At 32.3% G+C, this 6,499-nt stretch overlaps 2 pseudogenes; both read right to left on the reverse strand.

Moving 5' to 3' along the window:
- Nucleotides 1-972: 972 nt before the first annotated feature.
- LOC129300090 (4,5-DOPA dioxygenase extradiol-like) lies at nucleotides 973-2,464 on the reverse strand (annotated as a pseudogene).
- Nucleotides 2,465-4,641: 2,177 nt separating this feature from the next.
- LOC129300088 (extradiol ring-cleavage dioxygenase-like) lies at nucleotides 4,642-6,173 on the reverse strand (annotated as a pseudogene).
- Between the last annotated feature and the right edge of the window lie 326 nt (nucleotides 6,174-6,499).

The raw sequence follows: 6,499 nt of genomic DNA on the forward strand, positions 1-6,499 counted from the left end.
TTTTTTTTTTTCACGGTAATACGAAAACAGAACGCGAGTGGGGGTGGTTATAGAGAGAAACTTAGAGAAGCAGAGATATTTTCGGTTTGGCTAAATTTCCTTCACCCTTTGTTTTTTTTTTTTTAACCATTTTAGTTAAGCTTGAACACCATATTTTCTAAATATGACAATTATTATTATTAAATATAGAATGAAATTTTATTAAATAGTCATTTGAATATTAAATTATTTAATATAATAATTGTGAAAAAGGCTAAGTTTGTTTTAATTTAATATAGTTAATGAGTGTGACTATGATAATAAATTTGTTAAAATTAAAAATTTATTAGATAAATTAGTCCACTAGCCAAAAAAAATTTTGTACTCAAAAAATATGAACAAAGTTTTTGAAAATTTGGAAGTATGGTCTATTAATGTTGATATCCAGAAATTTATCATTAAAATTTAAAAATTTATAAAAGTTAATATACATTAGTGTAATCATTAACAAATATAATAAATTAGCCAATAACAAAATATAATAATGTTGAGTTATTTATTTGGTTTAGTCCTATAACATTAGTTATATCTGCAAAAGTCAATATTATAGAACCAAATTAAGTAAATAGTACAATATTTATTATATTTTACATTATAGACAATTTATTATATTTGTCAACAATATTATATCATGATAAATTTTTTAAATTTTTATTACAAATTTTTTTTTGGGCCAGTGGGCCAATTATCCCATTTATATTTATATATAGCTATATGAAATGTTAGGACGATATACATTTTAATTAAAATATAAAAGTAAAAAATCACTAAAAAATAAAATAAAGTTTAAAACAGATGAGGGTTATTTAATTTAGATATAATTTATCTTTAAAAAAGAATCCATTGTGGTGTGTGTGTAATTGAATTTTCTGATACATATATGGGTAAGAACATATTTTAGTTCTAACGTTAAATGATTTTCATCACATCATATTTTTACTAAAAAAAACAGAAAAAAGAAGTTTACTGAATCTTGTGACATGAACATAAAAACAGAGACCAGAGAGAAAACATGAAGTGGATGTACATAAATGCGTATGCAGATCAAGCGGGAGTCCCTGCTTTAAATCCAAAGGAGGCGTAAGAGAAGGAGCCACCATCCCAACTTTCATGGACGACTCTCGCCTCTGCGTTTTCTCCGGCAGCCCCCAACGCCACGTGCAGCGGCACAAAGTGATCGGCCACGGATGCGCTATTCGAGCATGCGGCGCCTTCTCTTCGTATGTCTTCACTTCTTCATATCTGCAAAGTCAACTCATTCATTTTTACATTCACGTGCTCGAATCCAAGACTTCATGCTTGTGTAATGTTGGAATATTACGATATGATTGGTGTTTGTTTAATCACCAAGTTGGTATTCTAAATCAGGCCACATCATTGTATCGAGTTATGAGGTTTCATCCTACTTAAGAAAGATCACAAATTAACAAAGATCTTGGTCCCAGTAAGTCTGGCAAAATGAGGTTTATTCATCACCCAAATAGGTTGGTTTGATTTGTAAATTTTAAGTATAGGATTATAATGTTATATCATCTTAGTTAGTGAATATTCAATTTTTTGTAATCTTAACAAGTAATCAGAGATGGAAGTTACCTTGCATTAAGAAGAGAGTGTTTCAGCCAGCCAGCGATGAATCAGAAGCCCAAGTTGGAGGAGGGCTATTTCGAGGACCAATGGCTCTCAAGTTATGAGTGGCACTTCCAGACCCAATGATCAGAACTCCGTCTTCCTTCAGAGGCGCCAGCGCTCTTCCCATCTCATAGTGAAAGCTTCCATCTCTGTGCGACGACACCGACAGCTGGCACACCGGGATGTCGGCCTCCGGGTACATCAGCATCAGTGGCACCCACGCGCCATGGTCCAGCCCCCTCTTCCTGTCTTCCTCCACGCGCTCTATCCCCGACGCTTCTAGAAGCTCCTTCACCCTCTTCGCCAACTCCGGAGCCCCCGGCGCTGCATATTTCAGCTATTCATTGAATACCCAGTCAATGCTCAAATTCAAACAAGAATGGATAGTAATTAAAGTGGAAGACGAGAGAGGCGAAACCTGATACATGATTTGGGGGGAATCCGTAGAAATCGTGGATGGTTTCGTTGCGATCGACGACATTGACGGTGGGGAATTTGGTGTCCCAGTGACCAGAGATGACCAGAATCGCAGAAGGCTTCTGCGGGAAAATATCCTTCCATGCCGTCAAGAACTGCCTCGCCGGAATCGATTCGTCAATGCAGAGTGTGGGGGAGCCATGTGATATGTAAAACGTCTCCTTCACTCCCATATATTTCTTCTTCCTTGATATCCTATGCTAAATTATATATGAACAATGTGAATATTTCTTTTATAAACAGAGCATCTGGAAACAGCACTTGGTATTATCCGCCATTGTAAGGAAACAAGGAATCCCATTTTCAAAGTTTTGACATTTGACTTTGATCTCTTCCACGTTCCACCGAGTGAAGATAAGATATTACTTCATTATATTAAAAACTATATGTATCTATATACTTCTTGCGTGTATGCGTAGATTTGTGCTTGTATTTCTCGGACCGCCTTCGCCGACATTGCAATGCACCAAAAGTTCTAGCAAGGTTTCCATTGTCATTGTCAGATTCAAAACTGCCTGCACAACAATGAATAGAATAACATGACCCTATCCCTATCCTATCACTGGTGTTTGATGTCGATATTTTGACTTCTTTATGAATTTCATTATACCGAGAAAAAAAAAGGATAGAAAAAATCACAACGAAGAATCATTGAACATAATTAATTGATCCGCAATATTAAATAATTTTAATATTATTTTACAAGATCAAAAGACTTAAATATAATTAAAATTTATTATAAAAAAATAAAACTACCTCTTCTATATAGTTTTTGTGATTGGAAAATTTATTATTGTTAAAATAAAAATAAGACTTGTTTTTTTTAAATGAAACTCATTTATCAAATCACAACACTTGGTTCTATCCACCATTAAGTAAATTTTTTGAACTTATTAATTAAAAAATTGGTTGTTGTTAAAATGCAAATTGAATTTTTTTAAAATAAAGACTTGTTTACCAAATCACAATACTTATTCTTCTCCACTAGTAAATTACTTTTTTGGAGTTGTATGCACATATGAGAAGTAGTTTTTCTTTTTACAATAAATTTTGATTACATTTAGGTTATTTGATCCTGCAGAGTATTATCATAATTATTTGGTCCTATACAGAGTAATTAATTCTGTTATTTTACCAAAACTATATATTGAAATATGCAAAGATGAGGAGTTAAAATCAGAGTTTTTGTTTTTGTGGGAAGAGAGTGTTGTATTATTATTATTATTATTATTAGTGTTACTTATATATATATATATATATATATATATTTATGAGAAAGGCTTGAAACATTAACTTTAACCACATTCTACGGTGGGTTTATCTGAAATAATTTCAGTTGGCTAAAAAATATTATTTTATATTATTTCTGAAATTACTTTGCAAGTTAATGACGCATAAATAACAAGTTACACATTGTAAATGATAATAAAAAAATTTTATTGAAATATATAAATGACATTTAACTGTCATAATTTCTCTAAAATCCATAGATGACTTTATGACATTAATGATTTTATTTAAATGACTAAATAAAAATAGAGGGTTTAGCTCCATTTTCTTAATCACAATTTTTATTTAAACAATTATAACTTTTGTTCTATGAATTATAAAAATTAAATAAAAAATTACAACTTCTTAAATGAAATTTCTTTTATGATTGATAAACAATGACAAAAAATAATTAATTTCAATCATAACTTTTGTTTAAACAATTATAATTTTCATTTTGTGAATTAGAAAAATTGAATAAGAAATCACAATATCTCGAGTAAAATTTTTTATTATTGGAATTTAAGTTCTAAAAATAATTAATCACAATTTTTATTCAAATAATTACAATTTTATTATGTGAAATCATAACTTCTCGTGTAAAATTTATTTTATTATTCAAGTTCAAGTTCTGAAAATAATTAATTATAATTTTTGTTTAACCAATCACAACTTTTATTTTGTAAATCGCAAGAATTGAATAAGAAATTACAACTTTTCATATAAACCCATTATTTTTTTATTTTAAACATAAGGCAATTTAGTCATTTAACTTAAAATCAATAATGTCAAAAAGGTTCTTGAGAATTTCAAAGAAATTATGGCATTTAGAAGAATCTAATTGTCATTTATATATTTCAGTGGGATTTTGTTGTTATTTTTTCTTTATCTTGAATTTTTTAATCTATCATGAAGATATAAAAATGTCAAGTTTTACATTTGAAATCATTTTTTTTTTCAGATCGAGATTTAGTAAGTAAGATTTACAATTGAAAGACATACTTTCCTATTTACATTATAAATAACCATTTGACTACTATGCCTAGAAATAGAAATGTGCAGAAGGCTGCCGGTTTTTGTAAACTTAGCCTATCTTGAAAGATTCATTAACCAATTCCTTAAAAAATATTAAATACAAACAATAATAAATCACTGAACAATTACTGACCATAAAAAAAAAAAACACTGAACAATTATGTATCACAAATGTAGCGTATGAATCAATGGTACAATGAGCCTATCAAAAGTAAAAGATTAATCCAAGTGAATATTTCAAATAGTGGGATTTATTAACACACACACCAGTGCAGTGCATTTCTTCTGATCTGTTCCCCTACCACTTCATGCACTGTACAACTCTCGCAAATTTATCCAACTATAACGCATCAAAGTTTAGAATTAGGTGGCAGCAGAAAACTGGTAAGAGGCATAAGAGATGGTGCCAAGGCCCCAGCTATAGTGGATGAGTTTCGCCTGCAGCTCCAATGGCTGCGGGCAATGGGAAGAGATGATCAGGCCAGGGATGAGCCTTCCTAGCATGAGGTGCCTTCTCTTCATAATGATTTATATCTCCATATCTGCATTACCAATTCTCAACTTCAAGCACACAACTATACAGTCTAACGCAAAATCCCTTATCACATCTCCAACCAAATTGTCACCTGCGTCAGTTTTTAGTACTACACAAACCCAATGAAAGGGGAAAACAACGTACACTTGTACAGTGTACGACGTGAGGAGTTCTTTTTACTAAAGAGTAAATAGCCTGTGGCTGGCTTGACAAGCATCCACTTAGATGACCTATTTCTGGGAGAATTACATCTCAGAACCAAAACTATATAATTTTTAGGTTAAAATATCTCAAAATAACTATCACTATTTCCAATGATTTAAAATATCTTAATAAAAATTTTCTTAAAGCAGAAAGTCTCCACAAATCTTGTTGTAACTAGTTATTAAAAATAGGTATAATTTTTTAGACCTTTTGGAATGTAAAGTTTCCTGAGAAAAACACTGCAGCACAGTTACCACATTGGGTTGTGCTCTCTTTTGTTGACACCTTAGTATTTAAATCACACGGTAAGCTGAAGAACCCAAACAACTTGCTTACTTAGCTCAAGCATGCCACAAACCAATATGATTTATGAATATGAAAACACAGAGAACAATACCTTCCGTCAAGAAGGGTATCCTTCAACCAAGTATCAAATTCTGATGCCCGGGAAGGAACAGAGCTTCCAGGAGGCTTCATTGTGCTCAAGTTATGAGTAGCACTTCCAGAGCCCATGATCAGTACACTTTCATCGTCCAAGTTATAGTGATATGTCATGTCTTTATTAGATGAAAGAGAAAGTTGACACACTGGGAATCTGGGATGTCGGCCTCAGGATACATCAACATAAGAGGAACCCGGGCTCCATGGTCAAGCCCTCGCGTTCGATCTTCATCGACACGACTGAAACCAGATGCTTGGAGGAGTTCCTTCACCCTCCTAGCCAACTGTGGAGCTCCTGGTGCTGGATATCTGAGCTGCAAAAGTAACAAGGAACATCGATTGGGATTGTTTAGGATGGTGCTAAGGGACAATGGGATGAATTCAGGACATTATTCAAAGTTGAGTCCATCATGGCATCAAAAAGGTAATTGAACTAGATTCACTCTCCAATTTCTGAACCATAGAGAGTAACTTCAATTTGTAAGTGTTTGTTACTATGTTTTCTAGCAACAAGGTGATGTGGCAAAGCATCTGAGCAACACATCTCGGCAACCACTCTGTGACCTCAAAATAAAAGTAATAGTGAGACTTTGAATAAACTCTGATATTTACAGTCATAGATTGAGAAAAAGAGAGGAAGGTGGCTCGTCTCTTGCCTCATCATAGAACATCCCATTTCTTTTTCCGAGATCCCATTGCAACTTGATTAAATCCTCAGAATGATCAGAGGGCCCAAAAAACAGAAAGTCCAATCAATGAATCTAAAGTTAGGAATGAAGGTGAGGCCTAACGAGCCATCTATTTAAGTTTATTTTTATAAAAAGTTAGACTTAAAAAAATATTTTTTTTAAAAAAACTAAGTTTTAAAAC

The sequence above is a fragment of the Prosopis cineraria genome, unplaced genomic scaffold (assembly GCF_029017545.1).
Source record: "Prosopis cineraria cultivar Desert tree isolate PC_DT_omini unplaced genomic scaffold, ASM2901754v1 PC1422, whole genome shotgun sequence".
NCBI classification, from domain to species: domain Eukaryota; kingdom Viridiplantae; phylum Streptophyta; class Magnoliopsida; order Fabales; family Fabaceae; genus Prosopis; species Prosopis cineraria.